Below are 25273 nucleotides of genomic sequence, written 5' to 3' on the forward strand. Positions count from 1 at the left end.
TGCTTAAATTGTTGCACTTATTGTGTATATTTGCTTCATTACAGCTTTTTTTGCATGATCATAAGATATGTTCGGCATCGTGCATGTCCTTTACATTTTGCCCCTACCTACGGGCACATCTCTTTGTTCTTGCCTGTTTGTCTAAGTCTTCGGCCTTGTCGAAAATTGGTCGTCTCTGGGCTTTGACATTCACTCCCGTCACTTATGACTTTCGAGTTCTGTCAAAGAGGGGCAACTATAGACACCCCATTTTTGACCGACCTTAAGACTCAGACGTCATCGATTGAGCACTCGGTGATTGCACATGTTGTGCTCGTTTCGAGGTTTCAGAGTTCTTGGCTGAGAGCCTCGCCTCCGGACCTCGAAACTCTTTGTGCTTTGCCTCGGTTTGCGGACCAGGTCCTGTTTTCTCTTCCTGGAGGGAGGGAGAGGTCTTGTAGACCATCTCTCAGTGGCCATAGGCTACTTTTTGTGGTCGCAAGCCACTGTTCCCGTTTGGAGACCAGTTTTCGGTTTTTGGAGCCGTCGGCCGAGTGTCTCGGTTCGGGACAGCTTAACATTCTCCGTTTGGCACAGTTTTTGGCACACACCTTGTTTCCTCTGTCTAGAGGGACACTGCGGCCTGGGAGACCACCTTTGTGGTCGCACGCCACTTTTGGTGCTTAACAGCCTATTTTCGAGGCACCCGGCCGCGCGTTTTGCCCCCTGAACCCTCGTTTTGCATCGGTGTTGGTTCATTTTTGGCATGAGCCTTGTTTTCATTGTTTGGAAGGTGGTACAAGGGTGGGAGACCACCTTTTCTCTTGGAGACCACTTCTCTCTCTGCCAGTCGATTTTCTTGTTGGGAAACTGGTCTCCTTGATTTTTGAGCCACATTTGCTGGTCTCCCACCATACCACTAGCTTGTATTCAGTTGGGAGACCATCAAATGGGCTGGTCGACCACTTTTCCTTGAGGGAGACCACTCACCCTGGTCGGCCGACCGACCACATTAACTGGTCGGCCGACCACATTAACTGGTCGGCCTGCTCCCTCCAGTTTTGTCTGACTGAATGGATGCCAACTGTGCCAGCTGGAAGGCACAGACTGTATCCTCCATACACGTGTATGGAGGATTTGCACCCTTGCTTTAGCTTCTTGAGGAAGCTTGAACCTTTGCTCTAGCTTCTTGAAGAAGCTTGAACCTTTGCTCCTCTATAAGAGAGGGCCTCCCTCTCCTCATACCAGGTTCCAAAAAATTTGTTTAAGGCAATATATATATCCCTCTCTATATCTCTACATTTTGGGTTCAAAAGTGCATTGTTCTTGGCCTATTGCACCACACCTCATAGCCACACACCTCCACCATTGATCTGAGGTTCTTGGAGGGTATTTTCAGAGGTTAAAGAGTTGGTTTTGGGCTGGAGAAGTTACTGGTTTTGCTGAGCTTCAAGGGTAATCACTTTTCCCTCTTTTAAGCATTATTTTGATCCTTCTCTTAGCCTCATTTGCATGCTTATTTGAGCTTTGTTGTCAACTGAAAAAAGGTTCATATTTAAGTTTTTTTCATGTTTGTTTAAGGCTCTTTTTTGTTGGTGGGGGCCAGCTACCCTCTTGCATGCTCTATTTAGCCTTATTTTGTGCCATGCCATAAGGCATTCGAGCTAGTCTTTGCTTGGCCTTCCTACCACTAAAATCCAGTGGATTTTCAGTGGTGAGAATGTGGTTTTGAGGGCCTAGATCAGAGGGGGGTGACCCCCTCTCTTGCTGTCTTGTTTACTAGCATTTTTGGCCTACCAAAGGAGCATATGTTTATACCATTTGGAGGCCTAGTTCAGGCACTTTTTGGTGACTTCTAGGACTTTCCTAGGCTCTGACCATGGCTGGTTTGGTCCCCTTTTTCTTTCTTCTTGCATGTGTAGAGTAATCCCTTTCATGGGTTATCAAAGGAGCATGTCATTCTTGCATGTATTGGTCATGTTTCAGTGGGTTTTTAGTCATTATTTGGCATATCATAACTCTGTCTTTGGCTGGTTTAGTGGCCTCTTGAATGCTTCACATGCTTGTAGTGTAAACCATGCTCACTAGCTTACATTGCATGTTGTTTTGGCCCTCTATTCTAGCATATTTTGGCCATGCTTCAAACTGATTTTGTTCATATTTTGGGTTGCCTTAGTTTTATTTTGAGGCCTCTTGGTCGAATGATGCTTGCCATGCATACTTGTAGTGTAATATCCTCGTCTAGCCTTGAGTTTTGGAGCCCCTTGCATGCTTAACTTGAGGTGTTTCCATGTCTTGGCATCATTGAGCATGTTATTTCAAAGCCTATACTTGTGTCATGTTCCCATGTTTTCCACTCTTTAAATGCGTTTGAGAGTTGTGCTTGTATACCTCATTTATGGGCCATTGCATGAGCTTCATTTTTGTGCATTTCAAGCCATCATCTTAGTCCATTTTGCCACTGTTTTAGGCCTGCATAGGGACCGTTTGGGATTGGTTTGTTCATTTGGGCATTGCTTTGTATACCTCTAGTGTAATGCACTTCACTAGTTTCGGTATTTGAGCCATTCAACATGCATAACATGAGTTGTTTGCATGATTCAGGACCATTTTTATGTCATTTCAGAGCTGGAACATGTGTTGTTGTATGCCATATTTCATCATTTCCATGCTTTCATATAGTTGTATCTGGTGCCCTAGGCTTTGGGCCCTTGCATCTTGCATGTTTGCATGTGTTTTGTTGCCTTATTTTCATCATGTATGGCCACTGATTTGGGTATGGCTGAGGCCCATTCATTTTGGTTTAAGTCCATTTTGCGTTGAGTATGCCATTGTAGTTCATAGCATTGAGTATGCCGCGTTGTCGCATGTTTGATCATTGCATTGCGCATGCCTTGTTCACTTCATTGTGTGTGTGTGATAGTCTTCACATGTGCATTGTGTATGACATATAGTATCATGTGCATTGAGTATGCCATTGTTAGTTCCTAGCATTGCGTATGGTAGTTTGCATGTTTACACGTCATCCTTTGCATGTTTGCATGACTTGGTTGCATCACCTTAGGATTGCATGCTTGAGGTCACATTGTGCATGCCATTCTACTTGTTGCATTGTGTTTGGAATAGGAGTTAGTCCAAACACGGGAAACGAGAGACGTTTCATACTCCAAGTGATGAAACGTGCCTCGATTCTCGGTCGCCGACACTCTTCACTAACGCATGATGGAGTTTAGGCATTTATGTGTTTATATGTGCATTCATTTCACATTGAGTCGTGCAATCCGACTCCTCGGCCATCATGCATCGAGATGCGTGATTGGTGGCCCGAGGATCAAGGGCTACACTCCCTAGAGCTTATGCAATGATGGGGAGAGTGGTCGTGCACACATGTGTTGCAAATACCTTGCTTTCTCCCTCTCTTGCCTTTGTAGCAGAAAATACAGAAACCAGGAGAAGAAACTGGTCAGCCGACCAGGTTTTCTGGCAGGCCGACCACCTTTTCTGGTTTTCACCACCAAAGGTGGTCGGCAGGTGGTCTCCCATGCCCATAAGCTGGTCGGCAGCCTTCCCACAGATTCCCAGGGTAGAGTTTCAGCCTTCTGGAGCCTTGTGCAAGTTTCTGAGATCAATTGCAAACAAAGGCGAGTTGGGGCGCCGCGATGGATTTCCCGATAAGGCGACTCGAGCATGCATGCATCCTTTATCATTCAAGGCAGAGCTGAGGCAGTCCATTTCATGTCGTTTGCATGATAGTTTAATTGCTTACTTAGGTAGTTTGTTAATTAGCTAGTGTTATGTAATAATTAGTTAATTCGATTCTGTATTATTTATTCAGACCCTCCGTCGAGAGGGCGAATTTTGTAATAAGTGTGCGTGTGTGTGATGCATGTCTTCCAAGCCCCATTTCTTTCTCTCTTTTATTTACCAGCTTACGATGGTTAGTTTTAGGGCATGTTTCAATTAGCATCCTTATGCTCGCATGTTTACATCCATTCATCTGTCTTACATGCACCGAGCTCGGCACATCATACTAACTGCATTGTATTTCAATTCATGTTTGAATACATGTATCAAATTGCATTTCACATGACATTTTAGAATAGCCGAGCCTATCTTAGTTGCATTTTGTATGTGTTGCATTAGCCATTCTTGACATAGCTAGGATCATGCATTGATTTCTAACATAGCTTTTGTTTTGGCTCGGAGTACTCGGTAATTGTTTATGTTTTAGCATCCTTGCATGTGTGTGAGTGACTGCCATGATAGCATGATTGCCATGAGGCTAACTGCTTATGTGATATAACTGCCTGAATGCCTATGGGTGAAGGTTGGATTGCTTGAATTGGAACAATTCATTGAAATACCAGTTTTAAGCCCACTTGAGAGTGGCAAAATCATGTTTTCTAAGCCCACCTGAGGGTGGCAAATCCATGTCTTAGCCTGCTTGCGAGTAACACCTTCAAACCATTTTCAAACAAACAAACAAACATGAGATGTTTTGTTCCAATTTAGGTGATCTAATCTATACTTGTATGCTGTGCGCATCACATAGTAATTCTAGGCTAATAAACTGGAATAAGAACGCATGTGTTTTCAAAAACTCGATATCATGTTTAGTAGTGGTCGATCTTTGATCGGGCAAGCGGGGGTGCTCATTGCATGACCTTCCCCAATCGTACCCAAGTTCCCAAGCCGAGGCAACTTTGGTAATGACGGACACTTGGCCTTAGGCACGAGTCAGGGTTTCCTAAATTCCCCCAAAATAAAATATTTAGGTGGCGACTCTGTATCTAGCAAAACAGTCCATGTTTGGAACTTCTTTTTAAAAATTAGTTTTTCAAAACGATTTGTCAGATTTGGACTCTTTGGTGATTTATCGGCCTCACATTGCACTTTGCGGGATTAGATTCAGAACCGTGACATTTGAGTCCGAACTGTAGTGAAGCCCAATGAACAAAATGGGATTTTCCCAGGACGTTCGGGCGCGTCTACAGCTTTTCTGAGTTATTCCTTTTTTTTTTTCCTTCTTCTTTCATTCATGTCTTCTATTTTTTTCTTATTTCTTAGTATGTTTATGTTTTCTACTTCTATGATCCTTTTGTCACATAAATACACTGCATATAATGATTCAAGTCCCATATCTTTCTGCCCAGTTTTTATTTATGTTATCTTCTTCTTTTTCATTGATTCATGTCCCTTTTCCTATTTCCCATTCAAATTTCTATTTTACACACTGTATATAATTTGCATATTGAAGGCTCAGCATGTCAAACAAGATGAACAAATATTAACCTACATACATTGACTACATATTTCAATTTACTTCAATAAATGACTAAGACCAACCAATTACTTACAGAGGCTGATTTCATGTTCATCAATAATGACAACAATTATCCTCTTTGTAATTAGTTAGAATAATTGTGCCTTTATTGTTATGTAGCCGAAACACTATGTCATCTGATACAGAAAACAATGCAATGGTAAGCTCATCAGAGCAGGATAAGGTTATGAAAGATTTTATGGACGTCTTGATGATTGCTTCTATCAATGAACATATAAATGCGTCAACCACAAGACGACCGCAGTGAACTTGTCCATTCAAAGGTGATGATTACATCTTTAGTTTATTAAATGGTCATTTTGAAACAATGATGGACATCATGCGAATGGATGCCCCAACCTTTATTTCATTGAAAGACGCCTCACTTCAAAATGGCCTTGTGAATATTGAAAAGATGCATATCAGTGTCGAGGAATCGCTTGCCATTTTCTTATATACATATGCACAAAATGACCAATATAGGTTACTGGCCAATAGATTTCAGGACTTCACTAAAACTATTTGTTGGCACATTAAAATCATTATGTGGCCACTATGCAAGCTTACAGCAATGGTTATTAAACTATGAAACCAATCAGAAATACCAGTAAAAATTTTAAATGATAGGAGGTTTTTCCCTTAGTTCAAGGTATGAGTATATGTTTGACCTGCAAATTTGCAATAATGGTAACAAAGAATTTTTTTTGTTATTTTTTCAAAGTAAAATCTATGTTTGTGACACGTTTGACGTAAAACTGCTAATATGATATAGGATTGTGTCGGTGTTATCGATGGTACATTGGTAGATGTGTGGGTCCTAACCTCAAGACAGAACGCATTACATGGTTACAAAGCCACGGTATCACAAAATGTACTTGCAGCTTGTGACTTTGACATGTTGTTCACATTTATCAATTCTGGATGGAAAAGAAGCGCCCACGACAACGCAATTTTAATTGACTCAATTACAAGAAATGAAGTACATTTCCTACACCCACCCCATGGTCAGTATTACAAAATAACATACTGAACTTTTTGAAATACGATATTTGGGTACATGTATTTGATGAAGTGTTACAAACGTTATTTACATATAAGCAACTATTATTTAGTGGATGTCGGGTTCACGAACATACCAGGATTTCTTGTCCCTTTTCGTTCACAACGCTATTACCTGCAAGAGTTCCGTGGCCGTCATTATTCTGGACCCAAGGAATTGTTTAACGACTGACATTCGTCATTACGAAATGTCATAGAAAAAACATTTGGGGTACTAAAGAAACGCTTTCCAATATTGCGATCTATGCCTAATTACAAGTCAACACGGTAGACCCCTCGTGATTGAATGTTGTGTAGTGCACAATTGGATCCGTTTGCATGCAGCTATGGACCCATTCTTCATGGAAGTTAATAATGAAACGGCAACTGAAGCAACAACAGAGGGGTTTGGTGGAGGACAAGCTGAGTATGTGGACCTATCACAACATGGATTGACGTATCAATCAAACTTGAGGGACGCAATTGCTAATGCTATGTGGCAAAATCATGTTGGTCATGGGTAGATTTCTAATGTTAAGAAATCATGTGAAGAATATTGTTTTGTTAGTATTACATGTACAATTCTTATTTCTTTTATTTGTAATGTGTTAAATGCAATTGTAATTTGTGTCGCCAACCTTTTTTTTTTTTTTTGAAAGATAGTTCTCCATTTTTTAAGTGTTCCTAATGCTAAAATTGAACAAAGTCAGTTCTTGAACACAGACTCAAGCCATTTGCCATATCAGACAGATTGTACACAGATTTTGTTAAACTTTCTTGGTAATAGTAACAACAGGCTGTTAAGTGTAACAAATGTTAGCATATAAAATATGTAAACATATGTTATAAGTGGCAGTGCTACCTATTACAATAAATACATAAACATGTGAAATAAAATTTTTGTTGTTCACAAATAAGATAACGAAAATTAAATATTAAAAAAATGAATGCAAAAAATTTTTAAATATAATGCAAAATTACTTGTTTAATTTTACATAGAATTTTATGTTTACTTATTCAAAAACAATTCAACAAACATATTAAATGCATAGAATTTTGTCAACATTTAATTCAAAATATCTGATACAAAAAATATTTATTAAATATTAAATACATAGAAAAAAAAATTACAAATTCAACCCACCTACCTACCTTTTCTATCATCACCTTATCAACAATAACACCTACGTAGCTTATTTACACCAACCTGTCATCACCCTGCTGAAACATTGAGCAATAATACACACCTACCTCCTTTACAGCATTATTTACCCTATTCTGCAAGCTTGACCAACCCCACATCAAATTGTATTTAATGAGGTCACCACATGCCCCTCAGAATATTTTTCAATTTTGAGTTAAGTATAGTTTTGCAAAAGATTTGTGAACTGAGTTTTAGGTACCAGTGGACATCTAAAAATTTTAAACAAAATACAACACAGATGTCACGACCAAAACCCGCCCCTATAGGTTTAGCATCGTAACCGGCTAGTAATCTTGGGATTACCGAAGGCCTCTGAGACAGATTAACATAATATTAGGGGCTAGCGAAAGCAATTAACAAATTAAAAACAACCATTGAGCTGTGCAGACCTGTATGAGACAAAAAAAAATTTAAACTTTTTATATACATATCTACACAGCATCCTTACGTCATCATATATATATACAGATTAGACAAAAAGGGACTTAGCCCTATTTACAAAATAAACAAAGACTTGTTTAACCAAACAAGAAAACAAAACTTGAACTTTATGCATATAGCCATAACCACTAGTCATATCTCGGATCTCTATGAGGAGGCACATAGGTTGGCTAACAAAACAAAGTCTAGGCAGAAGCTTTAAACCTGATTACGCACCTAATTACTTACATACATAAATAATGCAGTGAGTTGGAGCCCAGTGAATAATAACAGAGTAAAGATTTTAATGAATGATGTCCATAACAGATTCAAAAATCAGATTTCAGATTCAAATCCCTTATTAAATCAGAAACATAGTTATGTTCGTATTCATATCAGAAACAGAGTCATATTCATGTTCAAATCATGCGTGGTACATCCATTAGTATTAACATATCACGTTGATCATGCATATCAAGTTATCGAGTTCCATAATGGAACCTCCGGTACCAGGTATCATATATCATACGTAGGCCATGGTATTATTTCCTCCAGGAGAGGGCCTCATGACCATAAGCCACAGTATTATGTCCCCTGGGTGAGGGCCTCTGCTAAGGATACCACAATTACATTTCAAAGAAAATTGGACCATCATTCATTCATACAAAACATAGCATTTTAGAAAACTAATCATTATATCATCAGAAAATAATTAAAGTCAAACATAACTTTACAGAATTATTAGTCATAGATAACTGCAGAAGCAGATCAGACAGATCAGGCAGACAATAGTGTTTGACCTACACAAACACATAACATATACACATTGAAACACAATATTACTTCCTTGATCAAACTTGACTTTTCTTGTATTTTGCCTAAATAATTCGAAGGTCTACTACGCTTAGTCTTTCTTTAGTCAAATGATCGGCTTCTCATTTCACATATTCTTTCATTACTAAATCATTCTTTTCTGAATAAACCAATTTCTTACTTGGCCTTTCAATCAATTACTACTAAGTTAATGAGTTATTCTTTAATCAACTAATTTATGTTGATTGTTAGCTTATTAATCTTTATTGAGTCATAAATCACGCCTAAAATGCTTTGAGAGGAGATGAGATGAAAATATAAACCAAGTGTGATTATTCAAAGCACGTTGAAAATAGCCTGGCCGCTCGAGCCACCACTTGGTCGCTCGAGCGGACTGTATTGTCTGTACAAATACTGGAAGCTCAAAATGTTCGCTTGAGCCACCAATTGATTGCTCGAATGGACTGTACTGTCTGTAAAAATACTGGAAGCTCAAAATGTTCGCTCGAGCCACCAATTGGTCACTCGAGCGGTCTATAAATTTTCTAAGTTCCAAAACTGAAGATTTAAATTTCAAATTTCATTTCAAAACTTAGATTCATGCATATTTAAACATGTAATATCATTAATAAATATGAACACATAACTAATTTCCAAATCTTAATGCAAAACCCTCCTTAATTTGTCAAGATTAAAGCTATAACTTCGTGAATATAATGATTCAAGACTTTTCTTCCTTTTTCTTACAAAATATAAATTTAAAGCTATAAGGCTCTTAAAAAAATATCTACATAGATGAAATTCAAATTAAGATCAAATTAATTCTTGATTGTCAAATTCAAATTATAATTTATTTCTCAATTTGTCCAATTTTAGATTTAATTCATTTTCTTCATATCAAACCCAATTTCAAACTCATAAATTCTAATACATAAATTAAGCTTTTAAAACCCAATTCCATGTTCAAAACTCATGCAAAATTTTATCAAAACATGAAAATAATTATAAGCCATGATCAATCTTCAATAAATCTTTGTTGCATGTAATTTATGGAGCTTAATTTAACAACAACTTTCCAAATTAAATCCAAAATAATTATTTTCTAATTTAACTTCATAAACTTGATCTTAGCTCCAATTCTTCATTTTCTTGTCAATTTCCTAGCAAACATTGAATACATGTAATTCAAATAAAACTAACTAATTTAATATATTCCAAAATTTGTTTAAATTAAATAAAACTCTTACATGCATGGGTTAATAATCAAAATCAAAATCCATATTTTCATGAACTCGTGGTTTCCAAAACTTTTCTTCAAAATCAAATGTATAATAAACTTGCATGGCTCAAATCCTTTCAAAACTCATGGTGCATGCAAATATGCATCTCATATATATATTAAGGTTTACAAACCTAAGCTCAATTTGAAGAATTCCTACAATTATTTCCATATTTATTCTTTAATTCTTCCAAATTACATGCATATAAAAATGAGACCCAAATTCATGCAAGTTATTCAACATCAAACCAAAAACAATCAATTTCCATGTTTATTTCCATAACCATGAACCTACCTTTATTTTCTTATCCAAACCCATTTCCTTACAAATTCCATGAGATTGATTCCATAACTTTCTTAATTTCAATTAGTATATGAAGTTTGTACATGAATTAGGCATAAATCTCTTACCTTAAGCTTCAATTTCAGATATAATGTGTTGATTTCCTCTATTTCTTTTTGTTCTTCCTTCAATTTTCCAAGTCTTGAGTTCTTCACTTCTCTCTCTAGGATTTTTCTATGATACATGAAGGTGGTTTTCATGTACCCTACATAAATAAATTTGGACCATTAGATCTAAAAGTAAAATAAATCTAACCATTGATTGGTAATAATTAAAACCAGGTTAAGAAATCTAGGTAGTTTCGTAAAAAACAAGGTAGTTTTCAATGGTTTTGAAACTAAAAAGTGGTTTTCAACTTACCACAATAACTAAGTACACTTACTATTTGATATGATTATACTTTGCCACGCCCCCAAAATAATACAAACAATCCAACTGACACATAGAACAAATGCAAAAGATTTGATATACCTTCATTGATTGGGGTTTCAAATTACAAGGGACATTACATGCGTTATACATTCATAATTGTTCATCCTGAATCTACAGCATGTAATATTAGTAAGGTAAACAGCAACAAAATAAATACCCTACGGGCTTATATCTTTCCAAGGCACTTATCGGTTACAACAAAAGGGAGTTAGAAGCTCCATGCATGTAAAGCCCTCGGCTTGAATTAAACTTTTAAATATAAACACAAAATAGTAAAATAGAGCTCTCAGCTCTTGAGTCCTCCCAAGCCATATCATTGGAGGTGGCATGTCACTTGAACCTGAAAATGGTGTCCCAAGTAGGGTGAGCCAAAGCCTAATAGAAACATCCTAACACAATATATGAAGTTTAACTAAGATATAAGTGTCAGAGGTATATTCAATATTCTTGACCAACATACATTCTACACATAATTTCACAATACCGATATTCACATACCAATCCATTCTCGATTATTCATTTCAAGTCAATTCATTTCATTTCAATTCATAAGCCATATTTATAATTCTTCAAATAACCCAACAGAGACTATAACTCTGTGGTTCTTAATTAACACATTCATCATATAAACACTTCAACCTTGCTATTTTATGAAAATTTCGTCTGCGGGATCAGCACTCATGTATACATATGATTTTGGGACTTTCACACTGGACACTTCGGCCAACTTAATTTCAATGGAGTCCATCCCCTACCTTCTCCCAAAACATGGAGTACATCCCATTTCTCCTCCAAAAACATTATACATATACAGTGTATTTAGAGTACCATCATATACAATGACTATCAATCACACATATTCAATGACTTAGCACATCGTCGTATTCAATGACTATCAATTTAAATGATTAGTTTCGATTCACCTAATCCTCATGAAATTTCTACAACAATCATAACTACCCTCCACCGATAGCCCAAAAACAGATATTTCTAAACAGATACACAATCTATATAACAGATAATTTATCAAATTTCCACAGGTGAGTGATTGAACAAATCCAACTACACCATTCATTCATGCATCCTCCTAATTTCTTATTTCCCATATCAATTTCATTATCTACACAAATTAATTATTTAACTCAAATTAGGGAAAATTTCTCTCTTTTTCAAATATCAATTCCAAGGGTAAATCTCATCATTTTAACCCAAGTTAACTTCATATTCAAAACCCCATATTTATTTATAGAGCCTAACATAGAAATCCCTCTTTTAATTTTTGAATCCAAACCCTAACTTTTCCCAAATCATCCCAAATCCCTCAATTTATCCAAAACAACAAATATGTAGGTTAAAAACCATAACAAGGTGTAGAACATTCCTACCTCAAAGAGAAAATAAGCTAAGCAAGAGAGAAGCCTCAAAGATGTTGAATTCCAACTTCAATCAGTTCAAAGTGATGATCTTGAGGAGTTCCACCCTTTTAATGAAGGCATAAGGGTTGATAGACCACTAGATCAAGGTGAAAATCTAGAGAGAGAAAGTATTTTAGAGAGAGAGGGTATGGATTTAGGTTTTTGGAAAGTTAGAGAGAGAGAGAGAGAGAGAGCTAAAAAGGTGATATAAAAGGTCACATTCGCGATCTAATATATCCACAGTCCGCTTGAGCAGAGAAGTTTACGCTTGAGCGTAAGACACAACATTTTGTTCTACTCGAGTGTGGAATACACACATCCAATATTTATGTAGACAACAGACAACCTGCTTGAGCACAAGGAAGGCCGCTCGAGTGTTGGAGGCGCCGTTCGAGCATGAAAAACACTCATCTAGTACTTCTACAAACGTACCAAGTACTGAGAGTTTGCAACTTTCGCTCGAGCGCAAAAATTCCTGCTCGAGCGAAAGACCAAAATTCTAGGCAACTAAGTTTGGAAAAAGCAAGCAACTAACATGTTCCAAACACAACCACAACAATCCAAAGGCCCATTTCAAGTGATACAAAGGAGGAAAGAGGTAAACAACAATATGGAAACATTAAACTCGAGTCCAAAATACAACAAATGACGGGTTAAAACCGAGATCGCTATATACTTATTATTTTTAATAACTATACTTACCGTTCAATTATTAATAAAATACACTTAACTTGCCATTCAGGTAATAGGTAAACTTAAAAAATTAAGTTATAATAAATTTTCAAAACCTCTAAAATAAATATAAAATTTATAAAATAGAATTTAAGAAAAAAAATATACAAAATAAATGTGAATTTTATACATTTTATTATAATTTATTACATTTTATGAAATATGATTTATTTATTTATTTATCTACTTAGTGGCAATAAATGAAACCAAGTTTCCTTTTCATTTACCACACTTGAAAATAACAAATACAATTAATGAAGAAATATAATTAATAAAATATAAGAAAATTTAAAATTTATTTGAGGATTTCATGAACAAATTTTATGTTTATTTTTAAAAATTTTGAATATTTGAAGATTTGAAGATAATATTGTTGTTGATTTGGAACTCCTTAGGTAAGAATCTTGTCTCTACAGTCTCTATCTCTTTTTTTTACTTTAACTTTCCATGATATTTTGAATTTATAAATTTTAATGTTTTGTTGGAACAATATTTCACCTAATTAAAAGAAAAATTATGAGATTTAAGTAGTAAGAAAAAAAAAATCAAGTTTGATGAAATAGTAAGTGCAGTCTTAAGTTTAGTTTAAATGATTGATTAATCAAGTCTACTAAAATAGTAAGTAGAGTCTCATTGAGTAGTAAGTATTGTTTAAGTGATGAGTCAAATTTGATAAAGTAGCAAGTAGAGTCTAATTGAGTAGTAGTGTTGTTTAAGTGATGAGTCAAGTTTGATAAAGTGGTAAGTAGAGTCTCATTGAGTAGTAAGTGTTATTTAAATGAGTGGTGAGTCAAGTCTGAAAAAGTAATAAGTAGAGTCTCATTGAGTAGTAAGGCCTCGTTTGGGAACAGGCTAATTTAGTAACTTTTTGGCTATTTGGCTAAAAAAGTAGGTAAAAAAAACTTGTATGTTTGGGATGACTTTTTGGCTAATTACGAAAAGATGTGCAAAAAGTAGAGAGAAAAGAGAATCTTTGACTTTTTGGTATGAGTTGTTGGCTTTTTGGCTAATTTAGTAACTTTTTGACTAATTGGCTAAAAAAGTAAGTCCCCAAACGAGGCCTAAGTGTGGTTTAAATGAGTGGTAAGTAAGTTTGATAAAATAGCAAGTATGGTTTAAATGAGTGATTTCCAACTTACTACAACAACTAAACACACTTACTACTTGATATGGTTATATTTACTATTCCACATAACTACACTTACCATTCAAACATTAATAAAGTGCACATAAACTCTAAAATAAATATAAAATTTATAAAATAGAATGTAAAAAAAAAAAATTACAAAATAAATATGAAATTTATAAATTTTATTATAATTTTTTACATTTTATGGAATATGATTTTTTGTTATTTATCTACTTAATGGCAATGAATGGCAATAAATGAAACCTAGTATCTTTTTCATCTACCACAATAAATGCAATTAATGAGAAATATGATTAACAAAATATAGGAAAGTTTTCAAATTCATTTGAGGATTCCATAAACAAAATTTGATGTTCATTTCTAAAATTTATGAAGATTTCAAGATAGAATTGTTGTTGATTTGAAACTCCTTAGGTAAGTCTCTCTCTTTTTACTTTCACTTCCATTATATTTTGAATTTATAAATTTTTATATTTTGTTGGAACAACATTTCACCTAGTTAAAAGAAAAATTATGAGATTCAAGTGGTAAGGAAAAAAAAAATCAAGTTTGATGAAATAGTAAATGTAGTCTTAAGTTTAGTTTAAATGATTGATAAGTCAAGTCTAATAAAGTAGTAAGTAGAGTCTTATTGAGTAGTAAGTATTGTTTAAATGAGTGATAAGTCAAGTTTGATAAAGTAGTAAGTACAGTCTCATTGAGTAGTAAGTGTGGCTTAAATGAGTGGTAAGTCAAGTCTAATAAAGTAGTAAGGAGAGTCTCATTGAGTAGTAAGTATGATTTAAATGAGTTATAAGTTACGTCTGATAAAATAGTAAGTACAGTCTCATTGACTAGTAAGTGTGATTTAAATGGCTGATAAGTCAAGTTTGACAAAGTTGTAAGTAGAGTCTCACTGAGTAGTAAGTGTGATTCTGATAAAGTAATAAGTACAGTCTCATTGAGTAGTAAGTGTGGTTTAAATGAGTGTTAAGTCAAGTCTGATAAAATAGTAAGTAGAGTCTTATAGAGTAGTAAGTGTTGTTTAAATGACTGATAAGTCAAGTTTGATAAAGTAGTAAGTTGAGTCTCATTGAGTAGTAAGTGTAATTCAAATGAGTGGTAAGTCAAGTCTGATAAAGTAATAAGTGCAGTCTTATTGAGTAGTAAGTGTGGTTTAAATGAGTTTAATTGCCATTCAAAAGCACAACACTTACCATTCCTTCTTATTCTACTTACAACTCTTTGTGACTCAACTTAGTACTTACCATCCATTTTACCACCTAGTAAGTAGAGTCTCATTGAGTAATAAGTGTGATTCAAATGAGTGGTAAGTCAAGTCTGATAAAGTACTAAGTACAGTCTTATTGAGTAGTAAGTGTGGTTTAAATGAGTTTAGTTTCCTTTCAAAAACACAACACTTACCATTCCTTCTCATTTTACTTGCAACTCTTTATGACTTAACTTATCACTTACCATCCATTTTACCACCTAGTATTGTACTTACCATTTTTTACTTGCTTTTTCTTAATTAATTTGTTTATGCTTATTGCAGATGGAAGACACCACTAAGAAAAACAAGAATAACATTATATATGAACTAGATAATGATGACGATAATGATGGTGAGTATAATGTTCATGATGAAGATGATATCGTCAATTCTAATGATATTCCAACTGAGAGAGATATTAAGTGTCTAGATGAATTAACTGAAAAGGATGTGTTTGAAATGACATTTGATTCGAAAGAAAACAGAGAAAGATTTTATAATTCGTATGTTAAGGTGAAAGGCTTTAGTATTCGAAAGGATCAGTTGTATAAGGACAAGAATAATATGGTTATATCAAGGAATTTGGTATGTTCAAAAAAAGGACACAGACAATCCAAATACCTTGAGGTTGAAGAACGTAAAAGAGAACCAAAACAATTAACTACAGTTGCTTGTCGTGCTTGTTTTCGTATTAAATAAAATCGGAGTACTTCCAAATATGAAGTGAATGAATTTTTCAAAGAACACAATCATTCCATGATAGGGTCTCTTGGTGTTCAATTTCTTCGCTCACACCGGAGTGTTACAAGTGCCAACAAGGCACAAGGCAATGCAATGCATCATATTGGTATGAGGATAAGTCACATTATGGACTTTGCTCCACAACAAGCAGGTGGCTATGAAAATGTTGGGTTTATATAGAAGGACATGTACAACCATTTTGGGACTGAGCGTTGAGTGCAAGTTGTCAATGGTGACGCAGAAAGTGCTTTGGCTTGCTTATGTGGTAAAGAAGAGCAAGATCCAATGTTTTATTATAAATATGATATAGATGAAGAAAATTGATTAAATAATTTATTTTGGACTGATGGTGGATCTCAAACAGATTATATGTGTTTTGGTGATGTGTTGATGTTTGATACCACATATCAGATAAATGTGTACAACAAACCTTTTATGATACTACAAGGTGTGAGCATCCACTTTCAAATGACTGTTTTTGAGTGTGCACTATTAGCTTCCGAGACAATAGAGACATATATATGGGTGTTAGAGAAATTTCATGATGCGATGGATCACAAGATACGTCATCCGTAGTCACTGACGAGGATAAGGCCATATTTGCATTTTGGTGTCGATGATCCTCCTTTACAAAGACGAAGGGGAGTCGTTCTGTTGCAAAAGATAAGTTTTCAAAGCCAAGAAAATGTGGTCATTGCAGGTATCTAACAATTTAATTTATCTAGTAAGTGTATTGAATTATAATTAAATTTATATACTAAGTGTAATGTGTTTTGTTACAGAGGTACTAGTCATACGAGGAATAAATGTCCAAAACTAGGTTAAAAAACGATGGTTATAGAAAATGAGAATGTTGATACTTTTCCTACACAAGATACTTATGTATCAGGGGCAAGCATGTTGCACCAAGAAGGTGGTTTCAATGTCGACCTTACTTTTACTAATAGTGACTACAATATAATGGGATGTGGTTCCAGTGGGCACCCTACTTTTGCTGAAAATGACTACAATATAATGGGATGCGATTCCAATATCTATCCTAACTTTGTGGTAATAATTTTTTATTTAACTTTTATTCACAAAATTTATGTTTGAAAATTTATTAATTATTGGTTACATTACGTAGGTACGTACATGCTCAAAAACTCCTGACAGCATTTATGGCCATTTCGTAGGAGGGACAATTGACTTATCAAAGTAATTGTAGTAATTTTTGAGACAATCAAAGAAATCAACCTTTTATATATATATATATATATATTTTTGGTGGCATTACTCGTTTGTGTAGGGCTTGTATTTATAAGGCATATGACTTTTATATGTAAAAGACAAATGATAATGTAAGACTTCTACCATTCTCAAACACAATACTTACCACTATGATTTCATTCCCCATGTTCATAACAACATAATGCAAAGAAACGTAGTAATGGAGTCTATTTTAAGTGGTAGTAAGTGAGGTTTATTTGAGTGGTAAGTTAAGCCCGACAAACTGGTAAGTAGAGTCTTCTTGACTAGTAAGTATGATTGAATAAAATGGTAAGCCAAGAGTAATGAAGTAGTAAGTAGAGTTTATTTGAGTGGTAGTAAATAAGGTTTCTTTGAATAGTACGTGAAATGTAAAAAAGTGGTATGACTTATATTTAAAAGGCAATGCTTACTACTTGTTCTTATGCTACTTACCATCCATCAACACAATAATTACCATTATGATTTTATTCACCATGTTCGTAACAACATAATGGTTTTCCACGAACACATAAACTATTTGGCAAATAGTTTACAAAGTCATCATCGCTATCATCAGAGAAGTCTGAAATGTCTGGATCAGAAACTAGCAATGGATCTTCAATGATTGTTGTGATAGCACTGTCACAATCAAAATGAGATTTTTTCTTGGCATATTCAATGTAATGAAATCTATCCAATCTTCGTTGCATCTGTGTATTCTCTCTATGTAACCTTGATATGACTGTTGCATCATCGCATGATTTGTTTCTGCATAGTTCAGCTGAACGTGCCCTTGGAACCCGTAGCCCATCCCATCGACAATATATCTCAAGTTCACAACGTTTTTCGAAGAGGTCTTGCCATTACAAGTTGTTTCTGTCAACATTGATCCCGTGTGGTGGACGATCGTATGCATGACCAACAATTACGTGACCCACATCTGATTGCCATAGATCATGCATGAAAAGAGGTTTATTATGGAAGTTGTTAGGTCCCTTAGTTTTGTCAATCCCACAAACAAACATAGTTTATTGAGTTATAAAGTTTCATTGCTTTTGAGTTGCTCGCTTGAGCGAAGGAGTCCTGGCTTGAGTGAAGAAGTTGTGCTCCCAAAAGTTTTCTATATACATGTGTTTAAGTCCATTTTTAGGTTCAATGCTTCTAGATCTTCTTTTAGGGTTCTAGGGTTTTCTTCTGGTGCTATTTTACTAGTTTTCCTTTGATGTTTGCTTGAGTATTAAACTCACATGGTTTGACAATTCACATCAAAGGGTTGTTTGAGTGATCATCTTCAAGAGTGTTCTTCTTCAGTGGAATCCAAAGATTCAAGCGTGAAATGTTCGAAGGTGTTTGAAGTTGTGCGTAGTCATTGAGTCGACGTGGATGTTGTAGAATCAACATCAATCTAATCAGTTCTGAGACAAAGGTTGCAGTGAAAGAAATACAAATCGTTGAAGACAAATTGACAGAGTTTGGGTAATTTGTTTGGTTATTTTGTATTCTTTCTTACCTTCATAGTGGATGGATTTGTGGCATTTCGCCCGTGGTTTTTTAATGTCAATTGGAGGTACTCCAATTGTGATTTTTTCATGTAAAAATCGTTTGTGTCAATTTATTATTTTTTGAAACAACAATCTAAATCACTTTCATACGTGTTTGATGATTTAGATTGTTAGTTTTTATTGTTTGGGGACTGGTACAATTCATCTTGAGCCGAATCACAAATCACTTAGGTTTTTCAATTAGTATCAGAGCAGGTCACTTTTTGTTTTTATCAAAACTATAAGAGTGTGATTTTGTGTGATTAGTGATATGGATTCAATTCGCGAAGGTAACTCGACCCATAGACCTCTGTTACTTGATAGTACAAACTATTCTTATTGGAAAGCTCGTATGAGAGCATTTTTAAAATCTATCGATGAGAAAGTTTGGCACTATGTGATCTATGGGTGGAGTGAACCTGTTATCACCATTGATGGTGTTGATATTCCCAAACCTCTTGATAAATGGGACGCATTCGACTCTCAAAACTCGAGTTGGAACAGCAACGCTCTCAATTCCCTCTTTTGCTCCGTCACACCTGAAGAGTTTCATCGTATTTGCATGTTTGAGGTAACAAAAAAGGCTTGGGATATTTTGAAACTATTCACAAGGGTACTACTTCTGTTAAAAGGTCAAAACTTTAACGTCTCACCTTCTCTTTTGAAACTCTTTTTATGCATGGTGATGAGACGTTTGATGATTTTTATACTAAACTTAGTGGCATCGTGAATTCCTATTTCACACTCGGTGAAAAAATCCTTAAAGCTAAAGTTGTTGGAAAAATTTTAAGGTCTTTAGCTGAGAGGTTCCAATCAAAAGTTACAGCTATTGAGGAGGCTCCAGATGTTGATACCCTCAAGCTTGATTAGTTGGTTGGAAACTTGCAGACTTATGAAGCCCACCAGATTTCTAAGAAAAAAATAAAAAGATAGTATGGCTTTTACTAGTGCTCATGAGACTACTAAGACCCCTGAGACTAAGTTTTATCTAGAGTCTGAAATGACGGCTATGTTTACCAAACAGTTCAAAAAAAATTTACAGAAAAAAAAGCCTAATTTCAAGGATCCTAGTTCAAAAGATAAGGGTAATGAAAAACCCAAAACTTTTCCACCAAAAGTTGCTCCAAAAAAAAAAAAAAAAAAAGAGACTGTGTAGGGGCAAGGTGTCAAGTGTTACGAATGTCAAGGGTTTGGCCATATTGCTCTTGAATGTCCATTGAAAAAGAATCGGAAGAAAGTCTATACAGTGATTTGGGATGATGAAAGCGGGTCAGAGCAATAACCCGAAGAAACCGAATCTGGTGAAGACGGAGATAGTACCTATATGGCATTCTAGTCCACTGTCACTCAATCATCTCTAAAGCCAGTTGAGTTTGCTCATGGTTAGAATTTGCACCGTGCTCCTACCTTTGATGGGAGTAATTACTTATTCTGGAAGATCAGAATGAGGATGTTTCTGAAAACTTAAGACCCTAAGGGTTGGCAAGCCATTGAAAAGGGTATTGAAAGCGCTGACAATCCGAGCAATCAAAGAGTTCTGACTACCATCTGTGAAGCAATTTCTAACGAAGAACAGCAACGAATTGCTCACTGCACAAAGGCCAAAGATGCATAGGACATTTTGAATCAATTTCATGAAAGATGAGAGTCATCTTCACCACTGCCTATCAACTTTCATGCCTTAGTTGCTCGACTGGATGAGGTCCAGGAAAAAGAGGAGCAAAAAGAAGATGATGAAACCTCGAAATACAATGATAAGATTGATGGTGATGACCTACAACAAGCTCATGAAAAGCTTTATGATGAATCTCTGAATTTGTCCAAGATCAATGACAAACACTCTCAAGCTCAAAGCATGTGAAAGTGAAAATGTCAAGCTAAAAGGAGAGATTGGAGCTGCAAAAAGGGATGTCATCAAAAACTCAAATGACAGGCAAGACCTCTATGGAAAGCTTCTAGCTTGTGAAACTGAAAGGAATGAACTTCTAAGCATCTATGCCACATATGAAGAGAAGATTGGAATCCTTGAGATGTCACAAGCCACATTGGAAGAGCTCATTGGTCAGAAAGAGGAAGAACTCAAAGTTGCTAGAGCCACAATTGATATGTGGAACAAAGGGTCAAAGACACTTAAAGGCATCAGCAGGTCTCAACTAATGAGTTATGATAAAAGTGGGATAGGCTATACTGCTACAACATTTCATAAGGCCTCTATATCACATGACCTGATGACTCAAGCAAAGGGAAAGCTCAAGGGTGATCCTTCTCTTCATCAACCCAAAGGGGGTAAGATCGACAAACTGGAGGTAAAACCTGTGTTTGTTTGTCATCATTGTGGGAGGTATGGCCACATTCATCCTTATTGTTTTGAGTTGTTTGGTAAAGTGTCTAAAAAGGGTAGAATTTCTAATACTTCTTGGGTTAGGAGACAACCTTACATGTCTAGGCGAAACACCAAGATTCATAAGGGTGTTTACAATGCTAAAACATCTACCAAGACTGCCAGTCCTACTTCTACTAAGACCAAAAAGATATGGGTTAGAAAGAGTGACTTAACTTGTTTTGTTGTTCACACTGCACTGAAAGCACATGACTCACACATGTGGTATCTCGATAGTGGGTGCTCTCGTCACATGTCTGGTGGCAAATCCAACTTCACTTCTCTTGAAAAATATGAAGGAGGAATTGTTACCTTTGGAGATGGTGGCACTTCTAGAGTCATTGGTAAGGGCTCTATAAGTGTGGCCGGTCTTCCCAAGCTCGAAGATGCCTTACTTGTGGATGGCCTTAAAGCTAATCGTTTGAGCATTAGTCAAATGTGTGATTCCCATCATGAAGTATTATTTTCAAAAAATAAGTGTGAAATTTTAGATAAAAAGGAAAATACTGTCATGCATAAGGTTCGCACATCTGATAACTGCTATAGGATTGTTACCACTAATGATCTCACTTGCCATTCGGCCGTCATAAGTAACCTTGACTTGTGGCATCAAAGAGTAGGTCACATGAATTTCAAAGACCTAACGAAGATAACCAACAAAGAGCTTGTGAGAGGTGTACCCAAAATGGGTAAGAACGTGAACCATGTGTGTGGACCTTGTCAACTTGGGAAGCAAACCCATGCCCCTCATAAAAAGGTGAACAGTTTCATAACCAAGCATCCTCTTGAACTGGTTCATATGGATCTTATGGAACCCATTCGCACTGAAAGCATTGGAGGTAAAAGATACATTTTTTTAATCGTTGATGATTATACTCGTTTTTCATGGGTAAATTTTTTAAGAGAAAAATCTGATACGTTTGATGCTTTCCAGGCCTTAATCCTTAAAATCCAAAATGAACAAGGTGTTTCTATTGGGCGTATCATAAGAATCCGAACTGATCATGGTCGTGAGTTTGAAAATAGTTCATTTTCGGATTTCTGTGATATGTATGGAATTAAGCATGAACTTTCTGCACCGATTACTCCACAACAAAATGGAGTTGTTGAGAGGAAGAACGAGGTTATTCAAGAGATGGCTAGGGTCATGCTTCTTAGTAAGAAAGTTCCTCCAAATTTTGGGCTGAAACCTTAAATACCGCTGTTTATGTTGTAAATCATGTGTATTTAAGGCCCAACACTTTACAAACTCCATATGAATTGTGGAAAAGATTGAAACCTAATGTAAAATACTTCAAAAATTTTGGAAGTAAATGTTACATTTTCCAAGATAGAGAGCCTTTGGGAAAATTTGACTCCCAAAGTGATGGAGGTATTTTTCTAGGGTATTCAACCTCTAGTAGAGCTTTTCGTGTCTATAACTTGCGTACTTTGTCTTTAATGGAATCGATCAATGTGGTTATAGATGACACAGGTTCTCCTACTTCAATGATAAATAAGAAAGAAAATGGTGAGTTTCCAATCCTGGATACTGAACCACAAAGTCAAGGAGAAGCAGAGGTCCAAGCTCAAGAAGGTGAGCCAACACCAACTTCTAAAGTAAGTCCGAGTCTAAAGAGTGCACAAAGAAACACCACTTCTAATGCTCCTGTCACTACAAGTCCAGAGTTCAAACCATCAGCAAGGGTAAAACTGAATCATCCGGCTCAACAGGTGATTGGAAATGTCTCAAATCGAATGAAAACTTGAAGACAAATTCAGGGAATAGGTATCTCATATGTGTTATGTTTCATTAATTGAACGTAAGAATATAAAAGAGGCCTTACTAGATGATAGTTGGGTCAATGTTATATACAAAGAATTAGGTCAATTGGAACGTAACAATGTTTGGACTCTTGTTCCCTAACCTAGAGACACGAATGTGATAGGTACAAAGTGGATATTTAAAAATAAATCTGATGAGAATGGTACTGTGGTTAGAAATAAAGCTAGACTGGTTGCTCAAGGCTATACACAAGTAGAGGGTGTTGATTACAATAAGACGTTTTCTCCTGTTGCACGTTTCGAATCTATTCGTATTTTACTTGGTGTTGCATGTTTTCTTGGGTTTAAATTGTTCTAAATGGATGTGAAAAGTGTCTTTCTGAATGGGAACTTGAAAGAAGAGGTGTATGTTGAGCAACCAAAAGGGTTTGAGGACCAAAAATGTCCATACCATGTCTACAAGTTAGACAAGGCATTATATGGGTTGAAACAAGCCCCTTGAGCTTGGTATGATAGATTTACTACATTTCTGCTTGATAATGATTTTCAATGGGGTAGTGTGGACAAGACCTTAATTGTGAAACATACTAAGTCTCATATACTTGTTTCTTAAATTTATGTTGATGATATTGTGTTTGGATCCACTGTTGATTTTCTTGTGAAATATTTCTCGGATTACATGACACATGAGCTTGAGATGAGCATGATAGGAAAGTTGTCTTATTTCTTGGGTCTTCAAATTAAATAGTCTCTTTTGGGTATGTTTGTCTCTCAGACTAAGTATGCCAAAAATCTTGTGTCTAAGTTCGGTCTCGAGTCGGCTAAACATGCACGTACTCCAATGAGCACCAGTCTTCACCTTTCCAAAGATTTCTCTGGTACTGATGTTGATCCTACCCTGTATAGGAGTATGATAGGGAGTCTCATGTACCTCACAGCCAGTCGTCCTGACATTGCATTTAGTGTAGGTGTTTGTGCCTGTTACCAAGCCTGTCCTAAAGAGTCTCACCTTCTTGCGGTCAAACGCATCATTAAGTATGTGAATGGGACATTGGGTTATGAGATTTGGTTCTTGACTGACACTACAGCTGAAATCACTGGTTTTTCTGATGTCGACTGGGCAGGGTGTGCTGATGATCGTAAGAGCACATCTAGAGGGTGTTTTTACCTTGGGAATAATTTGGTTGCCTGGCATAGCAAAAAGTAAAATGCCATCTCTCTTTCGACCGCTGAGGCTGAGTACATTGCTGTAGGAAGTTGTTGTGCACAAATATTGTGCACAAATGTTGTGGATGAAGCAAATGCTTCATGATTATAGTATAGACTAGAACACTCTCACCCTTTTCTATGATAATACTAGTGCCATTAATATTTCTAAAAATCCTATCCAACTCTCTCGCATCAAACACATTGACATTCGTCATCATTTCATTCAAGAGTTAGTGGAAGAGGGCCTTGTTATTCTTGAACATGTACTCATTGAGCATCAAAAGGCTGATATTTTTACAAAACGTCTTTATCTTCTCAGGTTTGAGTTCCTTAGAAAGACCTTGGGTGTAGTGCTCAGTCACTAGGGTGTGACTTGTTACTTGAGTGGGTGAGCGTGATTGGCTTTATGTTTACTTGGATGCTATAATCTCATTGTCATCGATGTATATCATCTCAGCATTTAGACTCATATGAACACCTCTCATGCTGCTTGTAAGATTTCATTTTTCTTTGTTCATAGCTCATTCTGAATGCCCGTACTCATTAACTTCATGATCTCATTCTGTACACATCCTTGGGATAAACTGTTGTAAGGGTTTCCGCACAAGTGATCAAAGTTCTCTATAGACCACTAACAGTGTCTCTTATATATTGTCAGAGGAATTGACCTAGATTGGCATATCATGGGTGATGTTGAGTCTCTTAACCATCTACCATCATTTTTTACTTTCACGGTTCCTCCCTCAGTTCATTGAAGTCCGGGCATTAGGAAAAGGCTACTTCAGAGGCACTAACCAGGCCATCCTTATTGATTTCATGTTTCTCTAGTTTAGTATCCATACACTTGAGCATGCATGCCACCAGTGAGTGCCCACAAGCAAGAAAAGTCAAAAATTAAATTGGAAAAAAAAAAAGACTCATGGATTGAGGGGGACCATCCGCTTTTACTCAACAAATACCTCTTGATTTCTAGTGGTTTGACTTTTCTTAATGATGTTTAGTAACTCTTGTTGGAGGTTCAACTATCC

The sequence above is a fragment of the Camellia sinensis genome, chromosome 11, assembly GCF_055761805.1.
Source record: "Camellia sinensis isolate YWXY chromosome 11, ASM5576180v1, whole genome shotgun sequence".
Classification (NCBI taxonomy): domain Eukaryota; kingdom Viridiplantae; phylum Streptophyta; class Magnoliopsida; order Ericales; family Theaceae; genus Camellia; species Camellia sinensis.